A 20,998-nucleotide genomic window follows, 5' to 3' on the forward strand; every position below is an offset into this window, starting at 1 on the left:
TTCCCCAGGTCCAGTGGAAGTGCAGGAAGGGATCACATATATATGATTTTAAGCACAATCCATCACATTTTTGAGTTACCAAAGTTACTTTGTCAGAAAATTTCAAGATCTTATTAGAAAGGTCGTGGTGGATATTTTTTCTGGTTCTATGACTCGCTTTTCTCAATGACCTGCAAAGTAATGCAATGGATCTCTTCCTTTGTCTTGCTGAACACAGGGGAGAAATTTAACAATGGAAAGGGGAGCAAAAAGACCTCCATTCGATCATTGGACTTTCAGATGGGCCAGCCAAAAGGAGACCACTTTAAAGAAAATATGCCGGGAGATGGCGAGAGACAAACTGCGTTGTATGAGGAGGAAGGTGAGATGGGCTTTAATCTCCCACTTTGACAAGAGGACAACTCTGAAGGTGGACTGCAGGTCCATCAGCAGTTGGGCCTCTCCATCACTTCTGCCCCGGGTTCGGAGTCTCTGTTTTTGTGTCTGTCTGTGTGCCCAAGGAGAACTGTCCTCTGCAACTCATGGATACGGGTAAATTTTTCTCCTCCCCTTAGAGTATTGCTAAGGAAAGGATGGAGTTGCAGTTGACAGAATACTCATCCCCAAAAGACTGGGTTTTTGGGTTTAACTGTACAGGATCTGAATAGGATGTGTCTAGACACACATTGAAAAGCCTTTTTTCTCTTCTTGTGATTGCAGGACCTGAAGTTTGAAAGAAGCCGCCCCCTTTGCCCTCTCCCCCATAAACCCCATAGACCCCAGAAACCTCATGTTCATCCTCTCCCCCACCCAAATCCTGCCCTTGTCCCTCTCCCCGAATCTAATCCTCCTCTTGCCCCTTGCTCCAAACCACCCCCTCCTCTCTCCCTTCTGCCCTTCCCATTGTTCAATCTTCCTGTATTTCAAGAGGATCACCAGCACCCATATCTCCAAGGTGAGGGAACTTTTCACTGACAACATATTTTCTAGTGGGCTGTTTTTATTAAAGGTTTCACAATCAGTCCTATTTGAAATTAGATACATTTCTTCAGCAGAATCCTAAGAATATTTACTGCTCTCTCATTTGATAGGATAGTGACGAAAGTCCTTGATCTTAAAAGGATCAAAGGCTAGTTTGAAAGGTCTGCCCTGGTTTACACAATATCCAATGAACATAATGTAGACCTATCACTTTAGCATAAAGAATGTTTGTAGATATTATGGGATGATCATTAGGAAATGTAGGCTGACCAGAAGTAAGATGATGTCCTCTGCTGGGATTATCCCCAAAAGATTTTTTAACATGGATGTCCCCTGATGGGAGAAAGGGGAGTTTATTCTCATATTGATGAAGATTTCTCTTTTCTCTTTTCCCCACAGGAACCCTGACCCGAAGACATCCCCTCACCTGCCGTCCATCCCATCAGCCCAAGATCCTTGCCCTCCGGCCTCTCCCTCCGCCACCAAAGCCACCTGGCAAGCCGAGGAAGACCATCCCTTCCCTCTTTCCTTCCTCCCTGCCCTTCCCTTCCCTCTCCCTCACTTCCTGCCTTCTTTCCGGAACCTGTCTTGCCCTTGTAGGTTATTATTATTATTGTAAGAAATAATATAGGCGTAAATAGGAAATATAGAAGAATTATCAACCCCTCCCCCCTCCAAATGGATCTAGCTTCCTTGATTTCATTTAAAAATATGTTAGGTTTTATTGATTATTCCTTTATTTCACAAATTACTGCTGTATTCTGTATTTCAAAATATATATTGATTGTTTTATTGTATTGAAAATATTAAAGTCCTTTATATAATGTACATTAAAGTCTACTGAATATTTCTTTATATAAAGTGATCTGTCTTAAGATTAGTCAAGCTGATCTTTACCATGGGTTCCCAAACTGGGGATTGGGACCCCCAAGGGAGTCTCAGTGTGTTTTCTAGGGGGTTGTGATGGTTCCTTTTGCAATTCTTTTTACATTTATTATATTAAATATGGCAGACCCAGAAATGGTTGATTTTAACCCTTTGTTGATCCTTCTAATCAGAACTGGAATTGCAGGCAGTCTGGAGTCCTTCGTTCCTTCTGCCTCCCTTTGGCTGGATTTCCCTTTTATGCATGCGCATCGTTCCCAACCCTTTTGAAAGATGCGCTCTTGCTGGTTCCTCTCTGGGCCTCCGGGTTTATCTTTGGAGGCCCGACTTCAGCTCTTTGGACGGGAGCATTAGCCAAGCTCAACGAGGCCTGAATGAGGGGAACGTCTGGCACACATCAGGAACGTGGAGGTCAAAGATGGCGGAAGGATTGGAAAAAAAGAGGCTGTGGCAATCGTGGCAGCCGTGGCGCCCTTCGCTCTGGAAGAATGGTGACACCGTGAAGGGAAAGGAGACCTAGGCAGGGAGAGGTGTCCTGGTCCCACCTGAGTCAGGAGGTGGAAAGGCAAGAGGGGCAGAGCTCCAGACCCACACAGAGCCCCCCGATGAGTAGCCCAGCCGGTTCCGGGGGTGGGAATTGGCCACCGTGGCACATGTGGCACCATGGGGTTTCTATTCATGTCCACAAGATAGGAATAGAAAGGGCCCAACAGTGGATTGTACTCTACAAAGAATGGAAAGGTCGTCATACGGATCTGTCCTCAGTCATCCCAAAATGCAGAACATGGACGAATGGGCTCAAGCGACAGGGAGCCTGACTGAGGCTGAAGATCAGGAGAAACATCTTCACTGTTAGAAGCCTTTGAACTTCTTGGTAGCCCAGGGTGGCTTCCAGGCAGGAACATTTTGTAAAGTTGAAAGAGTTGGCTAGACCCCACTGGCTAGGACCACTCGGAGGGCTGGCCAGGGTCTCGTGCCGATGCTCGCAGCAGACCCGGCCAGACGCTTGAGGAGGCCCTGGCAGCTGCCAGAGAATGTCCTCCATGAAACGATAGGTGGGGAAAGGTGCCGCACGCCAGGTGTGTGGGAAGAGCTGCTCTGCCAGATGAGATTACCTGGAGACTGAGAGGTTTTGGCCCCGGGATGGTGCAAGTGGGAACATCTGTCCATCTCTTTGTGACCGATGAAGATGCCCACCAGGGAGAAAAGAATCATCACAGCTCTTTTAGTTCTCATATCAACATTCCTTTATTAACATTCCATCTTAGTCAAAGAAATCACATGCAAAAAACCTCAAAAAAAAAAAACCCAGAGGGGGGGAGATTAAGAAAGACAACTGCACCAGCTCCTGCCAACGGAGTAGATGTGGGTGGGGGGGCTACAGTCAAGTGGGGAGCTGTGGGGAGGGAGGCATGTTCACACCGAGACAGGAGGAGGAGGAGATGATTAGAAGGTAGGCGAATGCCCAGGAAAAAAAATGGCTCCATGCTTATTTGCCTTTTGGATCTTTCTCGCAATGACCTGATTATGTGGAACCAGAAAGGGGAAGCCCTCTTTGGCGAGAAAAGCAACAAAATCTCCTGAGGTACCTTAAAGAGTATTTGGTGTATCGAAGCCCGGAGTGTCGTGACAAGAGCTCTCGTTGTCAGATTTGTGGGATCGAGAATCCCATCCCACCACATGTGTGTCCACGTAGGGACTACTCAGCATTTCTGAGCCTGAACTTCTAGGGATGGAAAAGCTTCGGCCCTCCGGTTGTTTTGGACTACAAGTCCCACAATCCTTTATCAGTGGTAATACAGTTGGGGATTCTCCAGACTGTAGTCCAAAAATCTGGATTTCCAAAGTTTTGCCACCCCCAGACAGGCAGATACTGTACCCCATGCGACTGATAAAGCAGATTGTTGCGCAAAAAAGGCCAAGCTGTATTTGTTGTGTAGCCTTTAAGCTATCATGGGTCTTGTTGTTGTTCTTGCCACTTAGTGCTCCACTCCTCTTTAAGCCTTCTCACAGTGCCAACAACGTGTAGCAGGGATTTTTCTTGTCGGCCCTTCTCCCAACTTTTCCCTCCCCTGTTCCCTCTCTGCTATCCTGAAACCTATTCCAACTTTGGAGCAAAACAGAATCCCTGCAATTGAGAAAGGAGAGACATCTTCCTGTGAGCAGGTGAAGCCGGGCTTCTCGGCTGCTCATTTTGTTCTTCTCGGATTGCATTGCCCAACAATAAGGAGTTTGCAGTTAAGAGAAGCTGCAGGAAACATTTGGGCCTTAAGGAGATTTTGACCACTACAATGCCTTGCAATTATCCATACATTCCAAGGCTTCTGGGAATTGGGGCCTAAAATTTCTGGAGAGGCAACATTTCCTTACCTCTGGATCGTGGTCTGAAATGTAATTACTTATCAAAGCCTGACTGAGAGAGAGAAAGTCTATTAATGGGAGGGAGACTATACACGTTTTGGGAAAAATCAGGGATTACTAGCAAGACTGGCAGGCATAATGACCCAACAGGACTACACAGCGGTTCCCCCAAATGATGAACCTTTTGTGGGGTGTGTGTGTGTGTTTGTGTGTGTGTGAGCAGCTGTGATGACTGGACTGGGTCCATGCAATTCGGAATCCTGAAGGCTGATAATAGAGCAGATGGTAGAACTGGAGCAGAGGTTGGAAGAATTCTTGCCTTGGTTTATAACTCCCCGAAACCCCCAGCCAGCAGTGGGGAATTTTGGGAGTTACAGCTGAGCATGGAACTTGGACAAGCTCTGAAGAAACCGAAAAGCTCACCACGAACCGCTGGACTGATGAACCTGAGAATCCGTCTGTGTCCTTGCAGCTGCCATATTAGATTCATTTAAAAAGAGCGCACCACACTATTAAAACAACGGCAACAACAACCGAGGACATGGAAAGGATGACTGTCACAACCATGAGTTAGAGTTGAATGGGAACAATTCAAGGAGGGGAGGACAGTTAGAAAACGAGGTCGGCTGCTTAACATTTCTAAAAGGAGTTCTAAAGCTGGAGAGTGCAAACAAATAAACCAGCATGCCACATGCAAAGGAAAGGAATTCAGGAATATCAATTTGCCCTGAGGTAGGGGGGAATAGGAGGGTGTTCCCTGGCTGGAGAGAGACCAGAATGGTTTTTAATTCTTCTTCTTTTTTCTTCAAAGGGTTGAAGACCAGTCTGTGACAAAGAACACTTGGCATGGGGTTCTGTGGTTTTTATACTTGATATTACCAGAGGTGATGGATAGAATGCTTTATACAGAGGACACGAACCTGTGGCCCACAGGCCTAAGCCGGCTTGTAGAGGTTTCCCTACTGGTTTGCAGGGGTCCTCAGGAAAGGATTTCCCCATCATCACCACCACCAAGTCCCACCTTTGGAGACTCGCATGAAAAGAATCCTCACTATCGCCAATCACTGATCGGAGAGAGTCGGGATTCCCTCCTCAGCTTCTCTCTTCCACACTTGGGAAGCCGGGAGGGAAAGCAAACCTAACTTGGCTTTCAAGAACTTCTCCTCCTTTTGCCTGAAAGACAGAGAAGGGGAAGGAAATAAAACGACACACTCATGCTGTGAGGCCCAGTTTGTAAGCACCGGCTCTCTTTCTCTGCTCTTTCTCTCCATGAAGAAGAGAGTGGAAAGGGAAAACTGGCCACGATTCCATCCCCTTTCCCCACCTGGCTGACATGGGTTGAGCCTCCCCCCCCTTCCCCATGCAAGGAAGGGGGAAGACGGTTACCACAGGGTTCCTGGTCAAAAGGCCAGGTGGAAAAGCTCCTCCATCTCAGCCCCTTTTCCAGGGACAAAAAGACATGGGGGAGTCATCCCGCCTCCAGTGGCCCTCCGTAGGCAGACATCTTCCAGCCTATGGATGAAGGATCCAGAACACATCAGGTTCCCCACCTCTGCTTTCAAGAATGCAATCATACAGCACAAATACTCTGATGTAAGGCATATTGAATTCAATGGGCAATATCCCCTGGTTAAGCGCGCTTGTCGTTTAAGGGAAGTGGAGGTGCAACTTCATTTATCTAATGATATGCATACACTTTTTTTTTACTTCAATTGATTTCTTGCAGGAGATACTAGTAGAATTTTCCCTTGGAGATGGGGAAAGGAAAACCAATTAAATCAAAATGCATAGTCTACGGGTCAGTGGTGCTGCTGACCATCATATCACTAAGGACTCTTCTCTTCTCTTCCCCTTCCCGAGACTGTTTTTTTAGTAAAACAAAGAACGGGGCTCATGAGATCAGGTGAAAAACATATTGTGTTTTACGTCTTATGGCTGTCTTCAACCCTATTTAGCCAGAGATCATAAGGAGCGGGGGACAAAATCAATGTGCATGTACCCTAAAAGCAGTGGTGTTTCTGCTATTTCACCCTGGAGCATTTGGCTCACAAGAGACCTCTCAGGGCCACCAACAGACCTACAAGAGCAGGTTTGTTGACCTATACAACCCATCTTTCTTTCTATAGACAGAGGAGAGGGTATAAACATATTTTTTGGCATCTTCGTCTTTACATCAAGTGAAGTTAGAGGTAGCCCATGACATCCATAAGAGGAATTCTGAACTAAGGTGAGAGTCTGAGGGCCACAACCAGAATTTGCATGTCTGATTTCAGTCCTGGAAAGAAAGGCTCAATTGTCTGAGTTTGGTGTACATGGGAGCAAGGCCTAAATGAGAAGCCTTTGCTAGGCCTGCCTCTTCCCAACGGTCCTGCTCAGGAAGAAAACTCCCATCTTGCGCCCGGGCAGGAAGAGGACACTTGCTAAGCCACAGAGCCTTCTAATTTAGCCTTGCTCTCAGGTGCATCACATTCACCTACAGTATTTGCAACATGTCTGTAAAGGAAGTAGAACTCCCAGATGTATTTGTGAAGGCTTTCACGGCGGGATCTAATGGTCTACTGAATAGTATTATTTGTTCATATTATACATTGACTGAACGAAATGTTAACAATTTCTAGAAAAAGGTGTCTTTGCCTTCATTGGCAAGGAGGAAAATACTTCTGTCCAGCTGTCCATCCTTCCTTCTGTCCTTCTTGTTTGCTCTTTTCTGTAAAGAAAGAAAAAAGCAGAATTGAAGCAACGGTGTTTCATGAAACATATCACAGAATAACTGTCTTTCTGCTTTTTGTGAATCCATCCAGGAACGATGTAGGACAGTTGCTTGCATCATGGCTGGCTTTTTCATGCCCCTCTTGAAGCTTGGAGTCTTCTTCAAGTCCTGTGTTTTGTATGTTTCAAAAAAGGCATTTCCCAAGCGGCAGCGATTGCTGGCGCCGTTATTGGGACCCTCTTAGCTCTAGCGGAACTAGCCAATCTCGTCCGAGGGTTCAACTCTTTCCTCTCCATTTCTCCAAAGGGAGGACGCTACCGCTCCAGGAATCTCTGAGGCCTCCTTGGAGAGAAGAGACCACCTGCCAGAAGGACATCTGCTAGAAAACGTCTCCTCAAGGCCTGGGTCTACCAGCACGACAAAATCCAAACTCAACCATTTTCTTGTCTGACCTTTTTTTCTGTAGTTGTGTTTTTTTCCTTTCAAAAAACGTGTTTGTTCTTCGGTGGTGTAGGGGATGTATTTCCGCCAAGGTGGCTGCATGTCCTCCGTCGGGGGGGGGGGCAGTTCTCCATCTGAAGAGTTGTGCTCCTTTTTCAGAGACGTGGGAGCGTGCACCCTCCCCCAGGACGTTTCCTTGGCCAAGCTGGGGAAGTAAAGGCTTTGACTGGTAAACATCTCTAAGTAGTCATCTTTCCCTCTCTTTTTTGGAAGAAAACGAGGTGTGTGGAGGGGGATCATTGTGTAGAAGGACATGTCATGGCGGGTCCACTTTACCTAATATCCGATGTGATGTCAGTCTCAGGAATGGAGATTCTGAAAGGACTGTTCAGACGGTTCCTCTAAAATAACTGATTGTTGCCCAGCTCGCTATTTCAACAAAACTATAGCGAAGTCCATTTACTTTCTTTCTCTATATATTCATTTTCAGTAAGCTGAAGATAATGCAAGACACAGGACGTTTCTGAGAGTTATTAAGCCCTATGACTTAGGGCTTATCCCCATTTTATTCCACTTCTATGTCCCAGGGTGTTTACATAGTCACTGTCTTGTGTCATATGGTGAGCAGTTTTCCTACTTCAGTTATTTTAACAATGATTAATTCTGATATTTGTATATTAGTTTATATCCGTATATGCAAATCTAATGCAAAAAGCCCTCCTTTTGTTGATGGAGCAGTCCACCCTACTGAAAGCATCAGAGATGCATTTTGAAACCTTTTTTGGCCCATCGTTCCCTGTCTGCGTCCTATGTTAGCATCCATGGTGTTTCTTTTCTAAAGCCTTTTTAAAAAGCCGTGCAAGATGCATCCTTCAGCCTAATTCTAAACACCTTTCAGAAAAGGAGTTCCTCAGGAGGGGGTCCTTGGTGGGGGTGGGGGTGGAGAGAAGGCTGCATCCGGGATAGAGGGGATCCCCTGTGACCTTCAATTCTCCCGATCTTTGATTCTGGTCCCACCTCCCCACCCCCAGCGCTGGCATCATCTCTTCCTGAAACCATTAGGTACTCCCCAGGAAATGAGGCCCACAAGAGCAGAATGTTTCCATATCCCTGTTTGATTTGTTAGTGTCAAGCCACTCGTATGCCATCAATCCTTCCTGGCCTCCCAGCTATGAACTGGTTCAATAGCTCAGTGGGTTGGAGCACCTGGCTGCAGGAACGCAAATTCCCACTGGCCCTCTTGGGAGAGGAGTCAGCTCAGCCGGTGTAATAAAGAGGGTTACTTGCCCTGGATGAGCTGCCAGATGCCAGGGTGCCACCAGAAGGAGGCGCTGGTGAGCCACTTCTCCATACTTTATCCAAAGGGTGTGGGGGGGGGGGAAGCTTCCCAGTCAATTAATGGGCTTATGGATGAGGGTCAATTCACTCGGTACCATTTCTGAGGCATTCCAACCCACACCAACTCTGTTCTATGAAATTACCTCTACATTCATGGATCTCCATTTTTTAAAAAATGGGAGGGACAAATGATGATGACGGGGGGAGGGGTCACCAGAACTGCTTCACCTGTCTGCTCAAATGCCATACGTCAATGAACCTTCAACAATCCCGTATACACTCAGTCCTAATAGTGAGGCAATATTTCATTAACGTTTAGTAAAAGTACCTGAATAGAAGAACCAAATAAAAGGGAAATAATCCTGTCAGCTCTTTGGACGGGAGTGTTAGCCCGGCTCATAGCGTCCTGAATGATGCCTGCCAAGAAGACGGACACCGAAGATGGCGGCAGGATCGAGACGTCGTCCCTGTTACACCAAGGGTGCCTTTCGCCCCACCTGAGCCTCTGGCGCTTCTGGGTGGGGTTATTGGTGGCGCCGTGAAGGGAGGGGGGACCTGGGTAGGGAGACCCCCCCGGATCATGGCCTGATTCATGGAGGAGGACGGCAGGAAGGGCCAGAAGGGGAGGGAGGAGAACCAGGGTGTCGGGGGGGGCACAGGATAGGGCCCTTGCTGGGGGGGGGGGAGTTCATTTGGGCTTGAGGGGGGAGGGGCTCTTCACAGAGGGGCCTTATTTTGAGGGAGGGAGGAGGGGGGAGAAGAAAAGAGGCCTCTGGCAGCAACCATTCAGTGCAAAACTGGACTGCGACTGTATGTCCCTGTCATCATAGGCTGGGTATGGAGCACCCCCTGATCGCATGAGATTGAATGAAACCCCTGTCAGATGAGTATAAAAGTCAGAAAGAGGGTAGGTGCCCATGAGTGGAAAGGACAGGGAGGCTAACTGAAATTGAACTCCAGGGTGAATGCCAAGGAAGAAAGAAGACTTCAGCGGCCATAGCAAGATGATCCTCTCCATCCTCCCAGCCTCATCGTGCTGGCTCTAAAACCTCATCAATAGGAAGATGCCCAAATGAACCCCCTACTCTTCTTTCCTGAACCATGTTAAACAGTGGGAAAGGCAGGACAGTCAGCTCATCTCCTCTGAAGAGATAGCAATTGCAGGGGTCGCCTTTCTCCTCCAGTTCCCTCTCCTCTTTCCTAGAGAAACAGAATTCCACAAACTCTGCCATACTCAGCAGCTCTTTTGACAGGCATCATGAAAAAGAAAGAGTAATCCACATTGCTGGTGATCAAATGACCACACTTCCTTTGAAAAATCATGAACACTCAATTGGATGGTTAGTTGATTTGTTGCTTGGTTGGTTGAGAAGAGGAAAATGGTCCCCTGCACAGGTGTAATCAGCCTCAGCTCTCATATGTCGTGCTTTTGAGCAACCAAAGAAGTAAAATGTGAAATAATTTTTCAAAAGCTTCATGCTTTCTGCTTGCATTTCTTAAGGATTTGACAGGATTCAAGTGCCTACCAAAAAAAAAGCTATCCATATAGTGGGAGATAATAGGGAACATGGGTCCAAACCTGCAGGCATTTCCCCCCAGCAATTATGGGGTCACTACATCATAGGTGCCATCCTCAGCATGCAAAGTCCATGCCCTCCACTCAGAGGATCTTCCCCCTTAATTTCGTCTCCTGAAGATGGAAACCAGCCCATTGGGGCATTGCATGGAATTCAAGGGAATGGAGTCACAAAGCCAAGGTTCCATGGGCTCTGAGGTCAGAGGATTCAAAAGATGCTCTGAGTGTCCGTTGGGATCAGAGCCAGAGCGGTTTCTTTGGCTGCAGAAACCTCTGTGGCCACAAGAACAGCTCAGTGGACGAAAGCAGCTGTCTGAGAGGATCCTGAAGAGAAAGGGTGACATTAAAGGTAAGAGGAGGCAATGGTAGGGAAGAGTGTAAACCAGGGGTGGGCAATTAATTTCTGTAGGGGGGCCACATGAAAAATCTGAACTGTGTTTGGGGGCCGAACCAACTTTACTTAAAAATAAAATGAAACAGTGATGTTATTGTTGTTTTTATTTTAAACTTGTTAATCTTCACAAATTCTAAAGAGATTTGTTTGCAGCATTTGAAATATAAGCAACTGATCAACTTCAGACAAAAAGCTATAAAGGTTTTTGATGTTCAAAACTGTCTATGGTCCGGACAGGAGCGGCTCACGGGCCGTATGTGGCCCTCGGGCCGTACTTTGCCCAGGTCTGGTGTAAACAGTCATTCTATGAAAAGAACACCCCATCATGCCTCTAAATATTTACCCTGTTTCCCTGAAAATAAGACCTAACCTGAAAACAAGCCCTGGTAGGATTTTTCAGGATGCTCACCATATAAGCCCTGCCCTCAAAATAAGCCCTAGTTAAGTGAAACCCCGCCCTCCACCATTATGCAGGATTGCGCAGCAACCAGAAGAAGATGCCAGGACTGTAAAATTAAACATCCCTTGAAAATAAGCCCTAATGTCTTTTTTGGAGCAAAAATTAATTAGTACGACAGTAAAGGAGAATTGGGGGAAATGGGTGAAAGATAAAATAGAAGGTTTCTACTCAGAGCAAACCATTTTTGATAAGCTTTTGCTGTGTTCAAAAGAACAAATTGTTAGGAAAATGTATAATTATATGCTGGAAATTGAAATGCAAGATGAAATGGGTAAGGAATGTATGATTAAGTGGGCACAAAACATAGGGCATAATATTGATATTGATCAATGGCTGAAAATATGGCAAAGTAACATAAAACTTACAAGATCGGTTAATTTTAAAGAGAACATATCTAAGATGTTTTATAGGTGGCACATGACCCCAGAAAAATTGTCAAAGATATATACAAATGTATCAAATAAGTGTTGGAAATGTGAAGCACAAGTGGGAAGTTATTATCATATGTGGTGGTCATGTGGAGTAGCGAAACAATATTGGAAAAGAGTACATGCTATGTTGCAACAAATATTGCTCTGTAAGGTACTCCAGAACTGTTTTTACTGACTATGATACCTGATAATCTAGATAAGTCAAAGGAATATATAGTTATATATATTGTTACGGCAGCCAGAATTCTATATGCTAAAAAGTGGAAAAGTCTGACAGTACCGAAACAAGAAGATCTTATTGAAAAGATACAGGAAATAGCCGAAATGGATATTCTGTCAGAAGTCATGAAGGACTATCCCTTGCAAAAGGCAACAGAAATATGGGATCTATTCAACAAGTGGACTTAATTAACAGGCAGCGTGTAAATAGCATGTATTGAAATGAGAACTTAATCTAGAAGGCAGAAAAGAGTGAATAGAATAACTTAAAATCTTGATATGGCAATAGGTAAAGAATGGATTTTAGTATGTTATTGTCTCTCCTCTTCCTCATTAATTCCAATTCCCTTTTTCCTTTCTGTCACCGCTTATGTTAGAAAAAAATTTAAAAATGGGAAAAAAAGAGAATTGGGTGAGGAGGGGAGAGAGAAGACACCAAATGTGGATTTTTCATGTGGATAGAAAATTTTTTGTAGTCCATTGTGTCTGTCCAAGTTTGGGGGAGATCCCCCTCGCACTAGCCTGTTCCTTTCCTCATTTCAGAGGCATTCAACCACCAGCTCCCAACTCTGCAACCCACTGAGCTCTGTAAAACCTAAATCATTATTCTTCATTTGTTGATGGGCTCCTTTCAAGTGTCGGGTCCATTCTCTGCCTTTGTCTCCACATATTTTTGTGCTGTTGTGGTACAAAGAAACACAAATGTTCCAGAAGAGAAGAACGAAAAAGGGTGTCATTGTGCAGATCCAATGTCTGCATGGATCCTCTTTTGGGAGGCCCCTGGCCCCAACAGACACACTCCATCATGGCCCAAAAGTCCATGGGCATCTCTCCTCCAAGCAGTGGCATCTTTTAGCCCATCCTCCAAGCAGCATGGAGTCATCCTTGTCTTCCCAGAAAACCCTCCAACGCGAGGTGGCATTGTGAAATATCATCAGTTTGTGCCACCAGTCGGAGGTGGTAAGCCCACTGGGACCCACCCTTTTTTAGAACAAGGAACAGCCAATGAATTAGATGATTCAAAGTTGTTCTCTAATGTGGATCTGTGGATTCCTTCTGGCCCTAGAGAGAGAATTAAAACTTCATTGTAAAGGTCTGACTCTTAGGACCTCTTCTTCAAAACAGATAAAATTATTAAATACAGTGTCAGCTGAAAACCTTTAATGATAAGAACTTCTGGAGCTCCAAAATTCATAAAAGCACCCTAAGTCAGAACCAATTTGTCTGCACAAAATAACAACAAGAACAATATTGACTAAATGATGGTTAGAAATCAGAAAAAATATTTATTTATTTATTTATTTATTTATTTATTTATTTATTTATTTATTTATTCATTCATTCATTCATTCATTCATTCATTCATTCATTCATTCATTTATTTATTTATTTATTTATTTATTTATTTATTTATTTATTTATTTATTTAAATGAATCCGTGTCTACTCGGGGCGGCTTACAAAATCCCACTAGTGATTCAACTGTGGACAGATGATAGGAGATCTAAGGGTCCAAATGCCGTGCTGGGTCAAAAGCCACTCTCTGGTTTTCCAAGAATCATCCTTCCTTGCGAACGAAGACTTGTTTTTGAACAAAAAGCCTGTCCATCCATCCTTCCTGGATGTGTCCTTCTCCAAGGGGAAAAACACCTGTGATATCTTCCACAGATTGCAGAAAGCTTCTGGTTGGGAATAGCTCTTCCTCTTGGACTTGGAGTCAAACGTGGGATCTCGTATCTAGTTTGCAAGGAACGAGCGACATCAATCATCAGCCCCTGTCACAGGCTTTATTTTGGGTTCCCCAGGTCCAGTGGAAGTGCAGCAAGGGATCACATATATATGATTTTAAGCACAATCCATCACATTTTTGAGTTACCAAAATTACTTTGTCAGAAAATTTCAAGCTCCTATTAGAAAGGTCATGGTGGATATTTTTTCTGGTTCTATGACTCGCTTTTCTCAGTGACCTGCAAAGTAATGCAGTGGATCTCTTACTTTGTCTTGCTCAACACAGTGAACGGCTATCAGAATGGACAGAGGCATTAAGAGGCCACCCTATGACCATTGGTTTTTAAGATGGGCCAGCCGAAAGGAGACCACTTTAAAGAAAATATGCCGGGAGATGGCGAGAGAAAAACTGCGTTGTATGAGGAGGAAGGTGAGATGGGCTTTAATCTCCCACTTTGACAAGAGGACAACTCTGAAGGTGGACTGCAGGTCCATCAGCAGTTGGGCCTCTCCATCACTTCTGCCCTGGGTTCAGAGTCTCTGTTTTTGTGTGTGTCTGTGTGCCCAAGGAGAACTGTCCTCTGCAACTCATGGATATGGGTAAATATTTCCCCTCCCCTTAGAGTATTGCTAAGGAAAGGATGGAGTTGCAGTTGACAGAATTCTCATCCCCAAAAGACTGGGTTTTTGGGTTTACCTGTACAGGATCTGAATAGGTTTTGTCTAGACACATATTGAAAAGCCTTTTTTCTCTTCTTGTGATTGCAGGACCTGAAGTTTGAAGGAAGCCGCCCCCTTTGCCCCCTACCCCATAAACCCCATAGACCCCATAAACCTCGTGTTCATCCTCTCCCCCACCCAAATCCTGCCCTTGTCCCCCTCCCCGACTCAAATCCTCCTCTTGTCCCTATCCTCGACCCTGCTCTTGTCCCTCTTCCCGAATCAAATCCTCCTCTTGTCCCTTTCCCCGATTTAGATCCTGCCCTTGTCCCTCTCCCTGACTCAAATTCTCCTCTTGCCCCTTGCTCCAACCCACCCCCTCCTCTCTCCCTTCTGCCCTTCCCATTGTTCAATCTTCCCGTATTTCAAGAGGATCACCAGCACCCATATCTCCAAGGTGAGGGAACTTTTCACTGACAACATATTTTCTAGTGGGCTGTTTTTATTAAAGGTTTCACAATCAGTCCTATTCGAAATTAGATACATTTTCTTCAGCAGAATCCTAAGAATATTTACTGCTCTCTCATTTGATAGGATAGTGACGAAAGTCCTTGATCTTAAAAGGATCAAAGGCTAGTTTGAAAGGTCTGCCCTGGTTTGCACAATAGCCCAATGAACGTAACGTAGATCTATCGCTTTAGCATAAAGAATGTTTGTAGATATGATGGGATGATCATTAGGAAATGTAGGCTGACCAGAAGTAAGATGATGTCCTCTGCTGGGATTATCCCCAAAAGATTTTTTAACATGGATGTCCCCTAATGGGAGAAAGGGGAGTTTATTCTCGTATTGATGAAGATTTCTCTTTTCTCTTTTCCCCACAGGAACCCTGACCCGAAGACTTCCCCTCAGCTGCCTTCCATCCCATCAGCCCAAGATCCTTGCCCTCCGGCCTCTCCCTCCACCACCAAACCCACCTGGCAAGCCGAGGAAGACCATCCGTTCCCTCTTTCCTTCCTCCCTGCCCTTCCCTTCCCTCTCCCTCACCTCCTGCCTTCTTTCCGGAGCCTGTCTTGCCCTTGTAGGTTATTATTATTATAAGAAATAATATATTTAGGAAATATAGGAGAATTATCAACCCCCCCCCCCAAATAGATCTAGTTTCCTTGATTTCATTTAAAAATATGTTAGGTTTTATTGATTATTCCTTTATTTCACAAATTACTGCTGTATTCTGTATTTCAAAATATATATTGATTGTTTTATTGTATTGAAAATATTAAAGTCCTTTATATAATGTACATTAAAGTCTACTGAATATTTCTTTATATAAAGTGATCTGTCCTAAGATTAGTCAAGCTGATCTTTATCATGGGTTCCCAAACTGGGGATTGGGACCCCCAAGGGAGTCTCAGTGTGTTTTCTAGGGGGTTGCCATAGTTCTTTTTGCAATTCTTTTTACATTTATTATATTAAATATGACAGACCCAGAAATGGTTGATTTTAACCCTTTGTTGATCCTTCTAATCTGAACTGGAATTGCAGGTAGTCTGGAGTCCTTAGTTCCTTCTGCCTCCCTTTGGCTGGATTTCCCTTTTATGCATGCGCATCGTTCCCAACCCTTTTGAAAGATGCGCTCTTGCTGGTTCCTCCCTGGGCCCCCGTGTTTATCTTTGGAGGCCTGACTTCAGCTCTTTGGACGGGAGCATTAGCCAAGCTCAACGAGGCCTGAATGAGGCAAACGTCTGACACACATCAGGAACATGGAGGTCAAAGATGGCGGAAGGATTGGGAAAAAAGAGGCTGTGGCAATCGTGGCAGCCGTGGCGCCTTTCGCTCTGGAAGAACGGTGACACCGTGAAGGGAAAGGAGACCTAGGCAGGCAGAGGTGTCCTGGCCCCACCTGAGTCAGGAGGTGGAAAGGCAAGAGGGGCAGAGCCCCAGACCCACACAGAGCCCCCCGATGAGTAGCCCAGCCAGTTCTGGGGGTGGGAATTGGCCACCGTGGCGCCTGTGGCACCATGGGGTTTCGATTCATGCCCACAAGATAGGGATACAAAGGGCCCAACAGTGGATAGTACTCTTCAAAGAATGGAAAGGTCGTCATACGGATCTGTTCTCAGTCATCCCAAAATGCAGAACATGGACGAATGGGCTCAAGCGACAGGGAGCCTGACTGAGGCTGAGGATCAGGAGAAACATCTTCACTGTTAGAAGCCTTTGAACTTCTTGGTAGCCCAGGGTGGCTTCCAGGCAGGAACATTTTGTAAAGTTAAAAAGTTGGCTAGACCCCACTGGCTAGGACCGCTCGGAGGGCTGGCCAGGGCCTCGTGCCGATGCTCGCAGCAGACCCGGCCAGACGCTTGAGGAGGCCCTGGCAGCTGCCAAAGAATGTCCTCCATGAAACGATAGGCGGGGAAAGGTGCCGCACGCCAGGTGTGTGGGAAGAGCTGCTCTGCCAGATGAGATTACCTGGAGACTGAGAAGTTTTGGCCCCGGGATGGTGCAAGTGGGAACATCTGTCCATCTCTTTGTGACCGATGAAGATGCCCACCAGGGAGAAAAGAATCATCACAGCTCTTTTAGATCTCATATCAACATTCCTTTATTAACATTCCATCTTAGTCAAAGAAATCACATGCAAAAAACCTCAAAAAAAAAACCCAGAGAGGGGGGAGATTAAGAAAGACAACTGCACCAGCTCCTGCCAACGGAGTAGATGTGGGTGGGGGGGGCTACAGTCAAGTGGGGAGCTGTGGGGAGGGAGGCATGTTCACACCGAGACAGGAGGAGGAGGAGATGATTAGAAGGTAGGCGAATGCCCAGGAAAAAATATGGCTCCATGCTTATTTGCCTTTGAGATCTTTCTCGCAATGACCCGATTATGTGGAACCAGAAAGGGGAAGCCCTCTTTCGCCAGAAAAGCAACAAAATCTCCTGAGGTACCTTAAAGAGTATTTGGTGTATCGAAGCCCGGACTCTCGTGACAAAAGCTCTCGTTGTCAGATTTGTGGGATCGAGAATCCCATCCCACCACATGTGTGTCCACGTAGGGACTATTCAGCATTTCTGAGCCTGAACTTCTAGGGATGGAAAAGCTTCGGCCCTCCGGTTGTTTTGGACTACAACTCCCACAATCCTTTATCATTGGTAATGCAGTTGGGGATTCTCCAGACTATAGTCCAAAAATCTGGATTGCCAAAGGTTTGCCACCCCCAGACAGGCAGATACTGTACCCCATGCCACTGATAAAGCAGACTGTTGTGCAAAAAAGGCCAAGCTGTATTTGTTGTGTAGCCTTTAAGCCATCATGGGTCTTGTTGTTATTCTTGCCACTGAGTGCTCCACTCCTCTTTAAGCCTTCTCACAGTGCCAACAACGTGAAGCAGGGATTTTTCTTGTCGGCCCTTCTCCCAACTTTTTCCTCCCCTCTTCCCTCTCTGCTATCCTGAAACCAATTCCAACTTTGGAGCAAAACAGACACCCTGCATTTGAGAAAGGAGAGACATCTTCCTGTGATCAGGTGAAGCCGGGCTTCTCGGCTGCTCACTTTGTTCTTCTCGGATTGCATTGCCCAACAATAAGGAGTTTGCAGCTAAGAGAAGCTGCAGGAAACATTTGGGCCTTAAGGAGATGTTGACCACTACAATGCCTTGCAATTATCCATACATTCCAAGGCTTCTGGGAATTGGGGCCTAAAACGTCTGGAGAGACAACATTTCCCCACCTCTGGATCGTGGTCTGAAATGTAATTAATTATCAAAGCCTGACTGCGAGAGAAAAAGTCTATTAATGGGAGGGAGACTATACACGTTTTGGGAAAAATCAGGGATTACTAGCAAGACTGGCAGGCATAATGACCCAACAGGACTACACAGTGGTTCCCCGAAATTATGAACCTTTTGTGGGGTGTGTGTGTGTTTGTGTGTGTGAGAGCAGCTGTGATGATTGGACTGGGTCCATGAATCCTGAAGGCTGATAATAGAGCAGATGGTAGAACTGGAGCAGAGTTTGGAAGAATTCTTGCCTTGGTTTATAACCCCCCGAAACCCCCAGCCAGCAGTGGGGAATTTTGGGAGTTATAGCTGAGCATGGAACTTGGACAAGCTCTGAAGAAACCGAAAAGCTCACCACGAACCGCTGGACTGATGAACCTGAGAATCCGTCTGTGTCCTTGCAGCTGCCATATTAGATTCGTTTAAAAAGAGCTCACCGCACTATTAAAACAACGGCAACAACAACCGAGGACATGGAAAGGATGACTGTCACAACCATGAGTTAGAGCTGAATGGGAACAATTCAAGGAGGGGAGGACAGTTAGAAAACGAGGTCGGCTGCTTAACAATTCTAAAAGGAGTTCTAAAGCTGTACAGTGCAAACAAATAAACCAGCATGCCACATGCAAAGGAAAGGAATTCAGGAATATCAATTTGCCCTGAGGTAGGGGGAATAGAAAGGTGTTCCCTGGCTGGAGAGAGACCAGAAAGGTTTTTAATTCTTCTTCTTTTTTCTTCAAAGGATTGAAGACCAGTCTGTGACAAAGAACACTTGGCGTGGGGTTCTGTAGTTTTTATACTTGACATTAACCGGGGTGATGGATAGAATGCTTTATACAGAGGACACAAACCTGTGGCCCACAGGCCTAAGCTGGCTTGTAGAAGTTTCCCTACTGGTTTGAAGGGGTCCTCAGGAAAGGATTTCCCCACCACCACCACCACCACCTTTGGAGACTAGCATGAAAAGAATCCTCACTATCACCAATCACTGATCGGAGAGAGTCGGGATTCCCTCCTCAGCTTCTCTCTTCCACACTTGGGAAGCGGGGAGGGAAAGCAAACTAACATGGCTTTCAAGAACTTCTCCTCCTTTTGCCTGAAAGACAGAGAAGGGGAAGGAAATAAAACGACACACTCATGCTGTGAGGCCCAGTTTGTAAGCACCGGCTCTCTTTCTCTGCTCTTTCTCTCCATGAAGAAGAGAGTGGAAAGGCAAAACTGGCCACGATTCTGTCCCCTTTCCCCGGCTGGCTGACATGGGTTGAGCCTCCCCCCCCTTCCCCATGCAAGGATGGGGGAAGACGGTTACCACAGGGTTCCTGGTCAAAAGGCCAGGTGGAAAAGCTCCTCCCCCTCAGCCCTTTTTCCAGGGACAAAAAGACATGGGGGAGTCATCCCGCCTCCAGTGGCCCTCCGTAGGCAGACATCTTCCAGCCTATGGATGAAGGATCCAGAACACATCAAGTTCTCCACCCCTGCTTTCAAGAATGCAATCCTACAGCACAAATACTCTGATGTAAGCCATATTGAATTCAATGGGCAATATCCCCTGGTTAAGTGCGCTTGTCGTTTAAGGGAAGTGGAGGTGCAACTTCATTTATCCAATGATATGCATACAGTTTTTTTGTCTTCAAATTTTTCCTTGGAGATGGGAAAGGAAAACAAATTAAATCAAAATGCATAGTCTACGGGTCAGTGGTGATGCTGACCATCAATAAGGACTCTTCTCTTCTCTTCTCTTCCCAAGACTTTTTTTTTTAGTAAAACGAAGAATGGGGTTCATGAGATCAGGTGAAAAACATATTGTATTTTACGTCTTATGGCTGTCTTCAACCCTATTTAGCCAGAGATCATAAGGAGAGGGGAAAAATCTATGTGCATGTACCCTAAAAGCAGTGGTATTTCTGCTATTTCACCCTGGAGCATTTGGCTCACAAGAGACCTCTCAGGGCCACCAACAGACCTACAAGAGCAGGTTTGTTGACCTATACAACCCATCTTTCTGTCTATAGAGAGAGGAGAAGTTATAAACATATTTTTTGGCGTCTTCGTCTTTACATCAAGTGAAGTTAGAGGTAGCCCATGACATCCATAAGAGGAATTCTGAACTAAGGTGAGAGTCTGAGGGCCACAACCAGAATTTGGATCTCTGATTTCACAGTGCTGGAAAGAAAGGCTCAATCGCCTGAGTGTGGTGTACATGGGAGCAAGGCCTAAATGAGAAGCCGTTGCTAGGCCTGCCTCTTCCCAACTGTCCTGCTCAGGAAGAAAACTCCCATCTTGCGCCCGGGCAGGAAGAGGACACTTGTTAAGCCACAGAGCCTTCTAATTTAGGCCTGGCTCCCAGGTGCATCACATTCATCTATTTGCAACATGTCTGTGAAGTAAGTACAACTCCCAGATGTATTCGCGAAGACTTTCACGGCCGGGATCTAATGGTCTACTGAATAGTATTATTTGTTCATATTATAGATTGACTGAACAAAATGTTAACAATTTCTAGAAAAAGGTGTCTTTGCCTTCACTGGCAAGGAGGAAAATACTTCTGTCCATCTGTCCATCCTTCCTTCTGTCCTTGTTTGCTCATTTCTGTAAAGAAAGAAAAAAGCTGAATTGAAGCAACGGTGTTTCATGAAACATATCACAGAATAACTGTCTTTCTGCTTTTTGTGAATCCATCCAGGAATGATGTAGGACAGTTGCTTACATGGTGGATGGCTTTTTCATGCCCCTCTTGAAGCTTGGAGTCTTCTTAAAGTCCTGTGTTTTGTATGTTTCAAAAAAGGCATTTCCCAAGCGGGAGCGATTGCTGGCGCTGTTCTTGGGACCCTCTTAGCTCTGCTTCTGCTCGCAGCGTTAATTATCTATGTCTTACGCTACAGAAAGCAAAAGACAAAGAAGAAATCCCAGTCCATATACAGTGGGAATGAAATAAGGTGAGATCAATGGCCTCTTGGCTCTTCTCAGGTTGCCCAACCAATTAATTGTGTGAATTTCGTTGTATGGGTATACTGTGTATATACTTACAATGACAATAAATTATTATTATTATACTATAGA

The 20,998-nt window shown here is 45.5% G+C and overlaps 2 long non-coding RNA genes across 2 annotated transcripts; both read left to right on the top strand.

The window, feature by feature from the left end:
- Nucleotides 1–232: 232 nt before the first annotated feature.
- LOC144584203 (uncharacterized) lies at nt 233–753 on the top strand. Its single transcript, XR_013538306.1, has 2 exons — nt 233–361; nt 700–753. It is a non-coding gene; the product is annotated as an uncharacterized LOC144584203 (long non-coding RNA).
- Nucleotides 754–855: 102 nt separating this feature from the next.
- LOC144584204 (uncharacterized) lies at nt 856–1,788 on the top strand. The gene is made up of 2 exons (XR_013538307.1): nt 856–934; nt 1,360–1,788. It is a non-coding gene; the product is annotated as an uncharacterized LOC144584204 (long non-coding RNA).
- The last annotated feature ends 19,210 nt before the right edge of the window (nt 1,789–20,998 follow it).

The sequence above is a fragment of the Pogona vitticeps genome, chromosome 8 (genome assembly GCF_051106095.1).
Source record: "Pogona vitticeps strain Pit_001003342236 chromosome 8, PviZW2.1, whole genome shotgun sequence".
NCBI classification, from domain to species: Eukaryota; Metazoa; Chordata; class Lepidosauria; order Squamata; family Agamidae; genus Pogona; species Pogona vitticeps.